Here is a 13488-nt window from a genome sequence, read left to right as displayed (position 1 = left end):
AAATAATTTTCAGTGGTGAGGTGGGGGCATCTCTCTAAGGAAAAGACATCCAAATGGAGACCTGAAGAAGGAGAAGCATCTAGCAATATAGAGACTGGGGGTACTAGTCTGGGGAAGAGCCAAAGCAAAATCCCAGGAGAAAGAGCCTGGTATGTTTTCATGGCCAGGCTTACAGAAAGGGAGAAATGTGGTAGGAATGAGGCTCGAGAAGCAGGAAGCAAGGTAAGGTAGAACCATGGGGTTCTGAGCCTTAAGCCCTGAAGAAAGGGTTCTTTCTTTCTTTTATAGCTGTGTCATTGAGAAGGCCAGCTAATATCACAAGGATCCAAATGTTTGAAATTCTTATTGTATTCAGTATTTAACAAATGATATATTATTAACCACTGAACTACCAACTGCTATTCCTTATGCAAAGAATGAGCTACTGACCATCATTCTGTCTGCCTGCTTGATTTTGCAAAAGACCAGTTAACTATAATCTCCCCTAGCTATAGTCAGTGTTACAGGACCTGCTTTTGTTTGCAAAAATAAGAAATATTGTATTTTGTGAAAGAGAGGGCAATATGGCTGTCCCTGCAAAACACACAAACCGTTCAGAATTCTATCCATGACCAAAGTTGACCTCTTCGCTTTGTGTGAAAAGCAAGGACTCCATCTAGTTTTCTTATCTTCAAGTTGCCAATTAAACTTTAAAAAAAAAAATGGGGGGTAATCTTTCACCTCAAGCCTAGATGATGGGTATGATTTGATCATTCCATCTTCTCTTTTTGAAACAAAGAAGTTTTCATGTGACTCACTGCCAGTCACAATGATTGACTAACACTGGAGAGAAGGAAGGGGTAGAGGAAAGATCTTTAAAACTGAGATGTTGTCCTCTTTGGAGATGTCTGGTCTCTAGCTGCTTTTGTACTTTGGAGGTTCAGAGATGATTCAGTGGATTGTGTCCTTAGATTTTATTCCTGAGAGGAGAGCTCATCATTTTCCCTTTCCTTCTTTCACAATCTGCCTTTTCTCAATAGCACATGGGCCTATGGGAAAAGCCTTGACTTTGGGAACCAAAGGCACTGTGCTCTAACGTAGCTTCACCTCAAGGTGCCAGTCTGAAGTGTGCTGTGGCTAAACATTTGAGACTGTTTTCTCATTAGGAAGTGAGAAGAGTAATCTCTACCCCTTCACAGAATTTGGGTGGAGAACATATGAAAAAATATCTGTATGCTAAAAAAAAAAAAACACGCAGAATCAAGAGGCTTTAAATAGAAGGTATGAAGCATACTGTATTTTACAAATAAAGGAGAAGAAAATCAATTATTTAAGAATTTCAATATGCTTATAATCACATAATCAGATAATCAATAATCAAATATATGATCATTATTCTATTCTATTCAAATCTGGGAGGATAACAGAAACTATATATGGAAGTAGGTATTATAGAAATAAGGCTGTGTTAGTAATTATGTTTTTAAAATAAATTATAGGATCTTTTTAACCATAATAAGAATAGTTGAGGGGCAGCTGGGTGGCTCACTTGGTTAAGTGTCTGACTCTTCTTTTTGGTTCAGGTCACTATCTCACGGTTCATGGGTTAGAGTCCCACATTGGGCTCTGTGCTGGCAGTGCTGAGCTTGGGATTCTCTCTCTCTCCCTCTTTCTCTCTGCCCCTCCTGTGCTCTCTTTCTCTCAAAATAAATAAACTTAATAAAAAAGAACAGTTGAAAATATCCCAGTTGTTACCACATTATTTGCAAGTAGCATATTTAGGGCAGAAGCCATACTTCTTCTTTTGATAATTCTAGAGAATAATTTCTGTCTAATGTCATCTTAGTTTTATCACATTTGTGACTCTTCTTCCTTCAGTAGATTTTCTCATCAAGAAACTGCTAATGTTATCAGACTTTTAGTTAAATATACAAACAATTACTGCTGTGATTGGGGAGGATATTAATGCCATACGTGACCCATCTGAGGGATAGGAAATTGGAAATAAGTTGTTTACTTTTATATCCTGTTAGCAAAGAGTTTTGAATGGCATGCTATTAATTTCATGAAATAGAAAATGTCTAGTACAATCAATGGTAACCAGGCTTTCCTACGATAGACTTACACAATCCCATCTATTTTAGATTATAAAATTGCACAAAATTTGTCATGGCACGAAAAATCAGTCAAACTGGTGGATATTTCTCTGGCAACTGACCTAGACAGACACAGTCTTGGATAAATCTTGAGGTGTTAACAAGAGAATATTGGAATAATTTGAAATTTGCATGGTCTTACCCTGATTATATTTTCTATCTCTCAAGAATTAAGGACAGGACCTTATGCTGACTGTTTCTACTGATCTCATGGCATTAGGGAAATAAAAAGAAATTCTACCTCACCAGTTGCTGAAGATTAGAGAACTTACTAAAATTAAAGTGTGGATATAAGCACCTTACCCAGTGACCTCAGAAAGGCGAGTGTGGGTGGACCAGAAAGTATGGACCACTGTAGCATAAGAAGAGTTGTCAATCTTGAACAAGCTGTACAATTTGAGATATACTTACCTGGCCTACCACTTTTCTACTGTTTCTTCATGAGCCACCCCAAGTATCATGTCTTCTATGAAACTTTTCCAAAGGATGTCTCCTCAACAAGTAAAGGTTTCTTATACTCTGGTCCCATGTGTATAACTCAGTATTGGCACTAATCACATTTTAATATGATCAGTCCATTTATACCATTGGGCAATTTTGTCCCCTGGGGGACACTGGGCTGTGTCTGGAAATATCCTTGGTCATGACATGTATGGAGAAGGTGGCTTGCTACCAACATCTATTAGATAGAGGCCAGGGATACTGCTAAACATCCTGCAATGCACAGGACAGCCCCCCACTACAAACAGTTGTCTTGCTCAAAAACCAGTTGTGATGGGGTTGGGAAACCCTGTAACTGCTCATTTTAAAACTCTCAGTAAGTATCAGAGCCTGTGCTAGGTTCAGAAGAAAGAGAAAAATAGTTAAGTTAACAGGGTCAACTTATTTGTTTATATGGCTATCTCTCTCTCCCCATATTAAAGTGATGATGTTGTTCAAGGAGAAACCATTCTTGTGACTCTCCCAGATGACCAGGCTCTTGGCTGAATGGATAGCACAACTGTTCATTCAATCACTCTGCTCCTCAAGACCAGGAGTCTCTGTGGTCTCTTATCTCCTATTTCCAGTTGATTACCAAGTCCTTCAGATGTTACCTACTCCATCCCACCTGCTAGATGTAGATTAAAATTTTCCACTGACCTTTAGCTACTGTTAGGATAAAGACTAAATTCTTCCAAGGCTTTTCACTTTGTTCCTCTGCTACTCCCCTAGCATCATCACACATTATGCCCTTCCCTGACCTCTTGTTTTCTGCTTTCCAATGATATAAGCTTCCTTTCAGGTTCTTGGGCTATTTCCCATTGCTGGGCCTTCCTACACCCTATTACCTCTGAGTTCTGTTTCCTTTCCTTTGTTTTCCTGGTTAAATCTGATTCATCTCTCTTCAATTTTTTCTTCCTCAGAGATACTTTCTCTGCTCACACACTGGGTCTGTGCTCTCCCCATACCCTCCTAGCCCCTTTCTTCACAGCATTTGTCATTGAAATTATGCCTTAATTTGTGTGATCACATTTGCTTTTGCTCACCATTAATCTCTAGCAATTCTAAAGGGCCCAGCTCATCTTTAGAATTCATTAAACACTTGTTGAATGAATGAATAAATAAAGGAAGGAAGGAATTTGTGAATCTGAGGCCATGTTACAGATATCAGTTGGCAAAACCAGTTCCTGACATCATTCACAGTGTTTTGTTTTGGAGTAAGGACGTATGTTTTATTCATTTATTTTTTAATTTAAATTCAAGTTAGTTAACATATGGTGTAATAATGGTTGCAGAAGTAGAATTTAGTGATTCATCACTTCCACATAACACCCAGTGCTCTTTGAAACAAGTGCCCTCCTTAATGCCCATTATCCACTTAGCCCATCCCCCACCCACCTCCCCTCCAGCAATCTCAGTTTGTTCTGTCTTTAAGAGTCTCTTATCATTTGCTTACCTCTCTGTTTTTATCTTATTTTTCCTTCCCTTCCCCTGTGTTGATCTGTTTTGTTTTTTAAATTCCACATGTGAGTGAAATCATATGATATTTGTCTTTCCCTGACCTATTTCACTTAGCATGATACCCTCTAGTTCCATCCACGTTGTTGCAAATGGCAAGATTTCATTCTTTCTGATCACCAAGCAATATTCTACTGTATGTCAACCTGAACTAGAATTTGAGAAGATGCTTCAAGAGAAAAAATTCCAGTAGAAAAGCTTGGCTTAGGGCAAAAAATCTCCAATACAGCACAGCGTTTGTCTGAGGATTTAGCGAAGAATGTGGCTGCTAAATGCAAACTTAAAAGTCATTCCACGAAAATGTAGTAAGACATGGGGCACAACGCTTTGACACCCTTTTAACAGAGTATCAAACAGAATTTACATAAGAATGAGAGAGAAATGCAATTATGAATTTTTTGATGGAACTCCAAACAACTCTGGGAACTTAGATGCCTATGGGGTACTAGGAAGGGCAAACAAACATGGCAGAAGCATCACCGGCACCTGGCAGAGGTAGTGGTAGCTGGCAAGGGCAATAGCAGTCTATGGCAACATGCGAATGATTCTCAAGTTCTCAGAAAAGAGGACCAGAACAAGAAATGAAGAAAAGGACTGTGTTTGGCAATTAAATAATGGCTATACTTGAGGGCCTGGTTCATGTGCACAGGTAAGAAGTTTATCAAGAGGTGGTGTTGTGCATCTTGCGTATGCAAAGGGGGACCAAGAGCCACTGGAACATGGTAACTATTCTGAATGCCTACCATTTGTACCAAAAGACTGGTGAGGACTGGGGGAAAGACTGGGGACACTTATGACTCATGAAACTCATAACTCAGTTCTTGATTCATACTGATCTTTTAATCTTCACATTCTTCTGTCACTTTCATGAGCTGTCAGTACTGAGTTGGTCTCTTTCATAATATCACAGATGTGGATATCAATGTATTCTTTGCAAATTGTGCTTATTCTTCAATGGAAGTATTATCTTCAATCATTTAATGAGGACTTTTATTCCAAAAATCAGTCACATGCATCAGATTCCATAAGCCATGGGTCAACCTTTACCTAGAATTTAAATGAGAATGATTACTTAATTAACTTAAACTTTATCTTGAGGCGAGGTGGGCAGGAAGAAACATCTGACAGACTAACCATATGTTTGAAGAACAATGCAAAATCTTTTCAATTATAAAATGCTTAGAGTAGGATAATGACAAATATTTCACTTTTCTTTTATTGAGCCCGTTTTTATTCTATGTAAAGGACTTTTGTCATGGAGTCATAAAGCTGGAAACATACCTCCACATGTCATATATAGTCTATTCTCCTGCCACACAGATGGTGGTCTAGCACACTTTAATATATCTTCAGGGATCCCTTTTTCTGAGCTCATGCCAGTGTGAATATTAAAACCCCTATTCATGGAGAGAAAATACAGCCTCTTATATTGCTTTTAGATCCTAGAAGTCTTTTTGGCATTCCATTATTTTTGTGTTTTGCCTTCTTACTGATTAGAATGGATACTTCAAGCTAAATAGGTAGGAAACAGGTCAGACTAGGAGGGACGAGATGGTGGAAATAAAACATGGCTACTGAGGTGAGTCTATCCCTGCAGAGAATTAGTGGTTTGTAAAGGGAACAGGACACAGGCACAAATAAGAATAATATAGGTAAAAGAAAGATTGTGGTTAAGTTTGTGTGGTAAACAGAATAATACTTCCCCCCTCCCCACAATCAATTATAGCGCCCCAATCCTTAGGACCTATGAATGTATTAGTTTATATAGCAACAGGGACTTTGCAGATATAATTACGTTAAGGTCCTTGAGATGAGGAGATTATCCTGGATTATCCAGGTAGGTACAATCAAATCACATGACTCCTTAAACATGGAGAATCTTTTCCAGATGTGATAGGAAGGAAGAATGTTGAGTCAGAGTGAGATATGCTTATGGAAGAACATCAACAGAGAAGCAATGCTGCAGGCTTTGAAGGTGGAGGAAAGGCCCACGGGCCTAGGAATGTGGGCAGTCACTTAAAACTGGAAAAAAGCAAGGAAATCAGTTCTTCCCTAGAGTTTCTGGAAAGGAACTAGCCTTACAGACACCTTGAGGTTAGCCCAGTGAGACATGTGCAGACTTCTAACCAACACAGCTGTAAGATAACAAAGTCATACTGTTTTAAGCCTCTAAGTTTCTGGTCCTATTTTATAGCAGCAGTAGAAAACGAATGTGGTTAGATCTTCCTTCTTCTGCCCTTGACTCCCTACATTTTACCCTTAAAATAACATCTGAAGTGATCCTATTAAAACAAAAGACAGACTATGTCTCTTTGCTCCTCAAAATTCTCTAGTGGCTTCCCATGTTAGAATAATAACAAAAATCCTCATGGTGGCCTCTAAGGCCCTACACCATCTGTCTCTTCACTGCTTCCGACTTTTCCCCTACTCCTCTCATCCTGACTCCCTCTGATCCAGCCCCACTGATCGCCTTGTTCTTTCTAGACCACATCTGGCATGCTTCTGCCTTAGGACTTGGTGTTTAGTGTCTCTGTGACTGAAAACCTCTTTCTCTTGTTACCTGCCTGACATGCTTCTGTATCTTTTTTAGGTCTTTGTCCCAATGATACCCATCAAACAAATCTTTCATGACCACAAATAAATTGGAATTTAAACCTCCTATTTTCACCCCCAGAATAATATACTCCTTTGTTTTTTGTCACAACACTTTTACATATAATATGCAACACCATTTTACATATATTTCACTTATTGATATTGTTCATTATCTTTCTTCCTCCATGAGAATGTAAGGCCTATTAGGGCATGGATTTTTTTTTCTATTTTACTCATTGCTGATTCTCCAGTATCTAGAATGTTTCCTGGGAAATAGTGGATGCTGAATACATATTTTTTAATACATTGAATGAAGGTGATATTGGAATTAAAAAGAGGAAATTACCTCTTTTTGCTTATTCTGTCCTTGATGCTATAATGACATTTATATTCAACGCAACCCAGGTATAAGCATTCTAAAAACATATGCCTCTCTACAGAAATCCACAAATCAGGAATTAGGTTGGTTTACTTAGACTCACAATTAGTCTTTCTCTAGTTCAAGATTTCTCTTGAACTTATTTCTCAAAAACTTAGCATCGGTACAATGTATGAGTATCTGTGATTATGAATTTTGCCTTGGGGTCCTGTTTGTTTCACTCATTTGGTCTTGTCAGGTTGGCATATACTTAACCACATATGTGCTATCTTTCCACACCTCTTCTTAAATAGAGTTCATTGGGCACAACAGCTGTAACTCATTTCTCTATCACTAACAGTTAGCATGGTAACCTGGAATGTAGTTTGGCCACACACACAAAAGTTATTTCCTGATCGAATTTCTTTCTTCCTTCTCCCTTTATTTCCATTTCAACTTCAGTAAAATTCGCTAAGCCTTCCTTAGAGTTAGGTCTCCCTTTCTCACTCCAAATCAATACAAGTATCATTTACTTTGAGGGTTTATTGATTCACTGTACATAGGTTAAAGAGCTCATTACTGGGTTGGCATTTTATCATGAAACTTTGTCAGTGAATGCTGTCATTTTCACAGAGGAATAGCTCTAAACTCTTCTGCTGTCTGCCATTTGGAACTGTTTATTTCCCCAATTCGGGTTTCTACCAAATGTTATTTAAAAACAATTTTTTTTTACAAATGAGAGTCCTGATTGGGCAGGGTATTGAGGCTAATTTATCACAGAAGGCTAACGGTGCTTTATATTTCATACCACTGATATCTGTTATCTCACAAGAATCTCACCACAGTATAAAGCCTATGTAGGATAAAACTTGACTATTACTTAGGTTTAAATAAAGCCTAAAGTTAAGCAATTATTAAGGAATTTGAGGTGATGGTGAGGGAGCTGAGGCACTGTGGTGTTGTATTATATTGTGATGCCCAGTATTGAGATGCTGATCTGGAGTGTTCCCAATGAGCCATGTTCATTTTCTATGATAACCCCAGGTAGACACCACCTAGTCCTTGTAAATTTTCATTGAAAGAAAGTGCAACTCTTTAAAAGTAAACCATTCTATTTTCAGTCTATCATATGTAAGGCAGCTCTTATACTCAAGGGGAAAAATAGCTAAGTGATTTTTATCCATTGGTTGGAACATAAAGTGCTGGTTTCTGGGAAAACACAAAGTACTTTCTATTCTTGTCTACATTTGACAGTATAGGTAACAACATGGTATAGGTATAGCCTTGATAAAGAAACTCTGTCTTGGGTGTGACAATTCCATTATGGAAGAAAACATGCAAATAAGTTACAGAACAGTGTTTCTCAAATAAATAGGAGGAACATACTAACATCATGACTTCCAGGAACCACTGTACTTCATGGGATATAGGAGTTTGGTCATATTCCTCATGTATATTAAACAGAAAAAAGATTGAAATTTGCTGCTACAGGGAATGATTTCCATCTCTCCAATGACCGTATTATGACGCCACTGTTGAGCTTCGATAGGTAGTTGTTATGAGCGCCCTCAGTGGCAAAGTAGCTCTTCCAGGTTCCTTGCTTTTTCTTTAAGCTAGACAGATATGTCCACCTGCTGATGAAAGTTCACAGTGAGCAGTAAAACTCTAACTCTCCTCCTAAATACAAATAAAGTTCATGGCGGCTTGTTGTCTGCTGCGTGCAGAACCCTATGCTTGTCCTTTAAAGCTATAGAAGCAAAAAATATTTCAGAGCTAGAATTTAACTTTAAATTTTTTTTTTTTTTTTTTACTCACCACACCTGCAGAGAAGTCTCTCTGGGGATGCTGGGTGGTTGTTGAGCAAGAAAGTTAGGAGGAGTCACTCCCCCATGAAGGAATTCATGTGGATGTTTCCGCAAATGCGTGAAGATTGGAAGTGCCTAGTGTTGTTAGCGTTCTGCCTTAATGAGCATGAACTTAACTTTGAAACAGCCCACCAATTTTCTGTAAACAAGCTTCTCAGTTAAATGCCTTATTTAGTGATTGCAGAAAAGGCATTTAGTTGTAAACTCGCCTACATGATTTGATTTAAGAATATTTATATTCTATTTTACTCTGGAAACTACATCGAGAAATTATCCAAAGAGGAATATAATAAAGCAAACAGATTGCATATACTTACTTAAGTCTTTTACATTAAAGTTAAATGCTCCGAGTTTCAAATACTTAAGAGACAGTTTAAGAGAATGCTATTTCATTTTATGTTTTCAGAGAATGGGACCTATTTTTAATTAAAGGGCAATAAAAAGCGAATCACAAGAAAATTATTTCTGGAGAAATTTTGTTAAGGTAAATGTTTATTTAATAACATTTTAAGGATAATAACTCATGCAGGATCATGTTTATTGTATATTACTCATTTATAAAATTATATCTAAGAGCCTAAAATTGCTGATACAAATTTCAAAATTGCTTTTCCTTCAGGAGACTTTTTGACTTTTTAGGATACAGGGTCTGGGCAAGAAAAATTCAACAAAGAAAAGCTGATTAGACTTTCTTGAGGAAAAGGAGCAGTATAATATTTTCCCGGCTTTTTGAATAGTATTATAAGTGAGTCTGAAATATTTCGATTATTTTTATGTGCAACTAATTTTGGGTTTATTTTTTAATTTTTTTGGAATAATTTATTATGAAGCAGTAAGTAAATGAAACATGATCTTTTTTTTAAAATGCCCTCCTTAATGCCCATTCCCCATTTAACCCATCCCCCCAACCCACACACTCTCCAGCAGCCTTCAGTTTATTCTCTGTATTTAAGAGTCTCTTATGGTTTGTCTCCCTCTCTGTTTTTACCTTATTTTTCCTTCCCTTTCCCTGTGTTCATCTGTTGAGCTTCTCAAATTCCACATATGAGTGAAATCATGTGATATCTATCTTTCTCTGACTGACTTATTTCACTTAGCATAATACCGTCTAGTTCCATCCATGTTGTTGCAAATGGCAAGATTTCATTCTTTTTCATCACTGAGTAGTATTCCATGGTAAATTTTGGTGTAATTTTAAGTGAAACGGGCCCCTTCTTTCTGGAAGTCTTTCCTGATTCTTCATCTAGAATTAATCATTCCTTCCTCTTCTCCCACCAAATTTCCTTGGCTTAAATAACATTTTAGTTAGCTCTGCATGTAGCTTGTCACCATGCGTTGTGGAGAATAGGGATGGGAAGGATAAGGAAGAGAATAACAAATATATGTATAACAAAGTACTTATAGCAAAAGTAAAAAGTAGAAAGCTATAGAAATAACCATCAGAGGCCAACTCTACCCAAGTATTAGGCTTAAAGAAGAAAAAACTAAGACAATAACAGCAGGAACTTGAAGGTATTTCTAAGGACAGGTCAGCTTGTGTGAAGTCAAGAATGTGTGGAATGGGTATACATATGAGGGTTATCTGAAAATCAGGTACTGTGTCTGTTACACAGGGTATATATGGCGTATGGACTTAAGTGAGGCTGGAAAGTTAGGTCGTAGTGAAATTGTGAACAATTTCAAATGCCATGCTAAGAAGGTTGGACTTAGTCTTTGCATATATTGGGGGTTTTAGATGACAGTCACCCTCACTAGAGTAGACTGCCTTAGAACAGGGTCTGTCTGCACTCACATAAAACATGTGAGTAAGCTAGACTCTATGCCCCAGCATATACCTCAATGCATAGCATACTAGAATTGTAAATATTTGTTGAATGAATGCATAAGTGCATGAATCATGCGTGAAACCAGATTATTTCCATAAAATTAAAAGCTCTGGTGTGGGAGAGGAACATGTCACTTAATAGCCTCAAAACAAGAGGAACAGAAATGTAGAGTTAAAAGCAACTTTGCCTTGTAAATGATTTTTAAGTGTGAAAAAAAAGGGGACTTTAGAAATTTTCATTACTTTGTTCCATTTTTCCAGAATATATACAATATGCAATTTCTTGAAGCTGAATTTAATTAAGATGCACAGTATCTTTATTTTAACCTCCTTTATTTGAGCCAGATTCCTTACTGCCACTCTAACCTACAGCTCCTTTTGACAGTAGAACTGAAGAGAAGAAAAAATATCACTTCTCCCTGAGATCATCTCTGCCGACCCGCCTCCTGTGATGGTTTGCAACTATTGTTTATGTTTGGTTCTAAGTGCTTGTATGTGAAAAAACATGCAGATTACATGGCAGCAAGCTGAAAACACATTTCTATTTTGAGTGCCAGAACCGATCAAATGATGGAGAAATGTTCAGGTATAGAGTATTTTCTAATCTGATTTTGAAAACTTGGTCCTGAGATGTGAAATGCTTATTTCAGAAAGACAATGAAGTGACAGATGGGTGCTCGTTTTTGTTTTTTTCTTTGAACTTAGGCATTTTTATTTTTTTTATTTTTATTTTTTTAAACGTTTATTTATTTTTGAGACAGAGAGAGACAGAGCACAAACGGGGGAGAGTCAGAGAGAGAGGGAGACACAGAATCTGAAACAGGCTCCAGGCTCCTAGCGGTCAGCACAGAGCCCGACGCGGGGCTCGAACTCACGGACTGTGAGATCATGACCTGAGCCGAAGCCGGACGCTTAACCAGTTGAGCCACCCAGGCGCCCCTGAACTTAGGCATTTTTATAAAAGCACTTCCTTCACCTCTGAAGTGTATCTCTAGATAGGAAGAGGGAGAGGGCTATTCTTTGTAGGAACAGCAAATAAACACTCTGCCATCGTAATTAGCAGAGAACCTGACTTCTACTGCAGAAATTGAAAAATGAAATGATCAGGACTCAACCAACATTTGGCCAGTTGTTATAAGGACTTGACTATGAAGGTACAGGGTGAAGGAACCCCACAGTTTCACAGGTCTTAGTAATCTGCCTTTACAAACAGGGTTGACTGTTTAAGTAACCAAATAGGGAGGGAAGTTTTGATTTAAGTTGGAATTTAAAATCAAGGTAAGATGTTTTGCTTTGGTTGTGTGTGATTCAGCCAGAAACCATTAACAACAAATAACCACGTGGTGCCTACCTACCCTCAAGGACACTCTTCTAACAGATGTGGATCTAAGAATGAATATAATCTTTCACCTAGTCTCAAGAAATTTAAGGGATTGTTGAGGCAAACAAGTACATAGGCAAATTGGATAGCATGAATGTATATTAAAAAGGAAGATTATGGAGAACAGTAGGAGTAGGTATGAAGAGTTGAGTCCCCTCACCGATCTGGGAGTAAGGAGTCAAGGTAAGATACCAGAGAAGTGAAGTCTAAGCTGAGTCCTGAAGACTGGTAGGAGCTATCCATTTGAAGGAAGGGAGAAACAAAATGTCAGAGATGAGCAAGAAAATAGAAGCTTTGAGAGCTTTAAACTATATAATGTGACCAGAATATAAAGGCCACAAGGGGCAGAGAGATAAGGATAGAGGAAAAAGCAGGGTAGAGTGTATGAAGAACAGGGAACTTAAACCATCAGGGTAGGATAAACAGATTTGTACTTTAGCTACATAGGCTGAAAAAGACTAAGACTGGAATGAGGGAGAGTCATGATGTTATTTCAATAGTTTAACATATGACTTCACTCATATGAGGACTTTAAGAGACAAAACAGATGAACATAAGGGAAGGGAAACAAAAATCATATAAAAACAGGGAGGGGGACAAAACAGAAGAGACTCATAAATATAGAGAACAAACTGAGGGTTACTGGAGGGGTTGTGGGAGGGGGGATGGGCTAAATGGGTAAGGGGCACTAAGGAATCTATTTCTGAAATCATTATTGCAATGTATGCTAATTTGGATGTCAATTTAAAAAAATAAAAAATAAAACAAGTTAAAAAAAAAGAAATAAATATAGATGTTGACAATAAATAAATAAATAATTAAATAAATAAATAATGTTCTGTTAGCCACATTTAAAAAATTAAAAGTAGTTTAGCAAAGAATGACAAATCTCTGTCACATCCATGGCAGAGAGATCCAAAAAAAAATGTAAGGGAGGTGGAATTAACAGTTCTTAATAATTACAGAGGGATAATGGGGAGAAGGAAAGGATGATTTCCATTTCCCCATGTGGACAACTAGGGAAGTGGTTGCACATTCTTTGAGATCTAGAACACAGAGGATAAGCATGGAGGCTGGTCTCCTGGGGTGAAGAAAGATGAGGAGGGAAGGGATAAACAATGGCTGCAGAATTTGCAGGATATCCAATGAAAAAAATTCAAAACACTGAACTTAAAGTAAGTAATTTATATAAGACTCTGAATATATAAAAGCAAAATAAAGGAAAAGCTTCTGTTCTTTATATCCTTGAGTTACCATTATTACGTATCTTTCAGTGTCAAATGTGAAAAACATACCTGTGGCCTCCAGAAATATTGAAGAGATATTTTATA

The 13488-nt window shown here is 37.6% G+C and overlaps 1 protein-coding gene and 1 long non-coding RNA gene across 3 annotated transcripts in view; one reads left to right on the top strand and one right to left on the bottom strand.

Annotated features, from left to right (window-relative positions):
* The window catches only part of GABRB1 (gamma-aminobutyric acid type A receptor subunit beta1), a 380009-nt gene that overhangs the window by 52406 nt on the left and 314115 nt on the right, over window positions 1-13488 (top strand). The gene's annotated exons all lie outside the window — the stretch shown is intronic.
* Window positions 4955-8546, bottom strand: LOC122218266. The gene is made up of 2 exons (XR_006201963.1): window positions 8477-8546; window positions 4955-5180 (listed from the first exon to the last, which is right to left on the bottom strand). It is a non-coding gene; the product is annotated as an uncharacterized LOC122218266 (long non-coding RNA).

Source organism: Panthera leo, chromosome B1 (genome assembly GCF_018350215.1).
Source record: "Panthera leo isolate Ple1 chromosome B1, P.leo_Ple1_pat1.1, whole genome shotgun sequence".
NCBI lineage: Eukaryota > Metazoa > Chordata > Mammalia > Carnivora > Felidae > Panthera > Panthera leo.
Note: the sequence above shows the minus strand (reverse complement) of the source record. Positions and strands in the feature narration are given on the sequence as shown.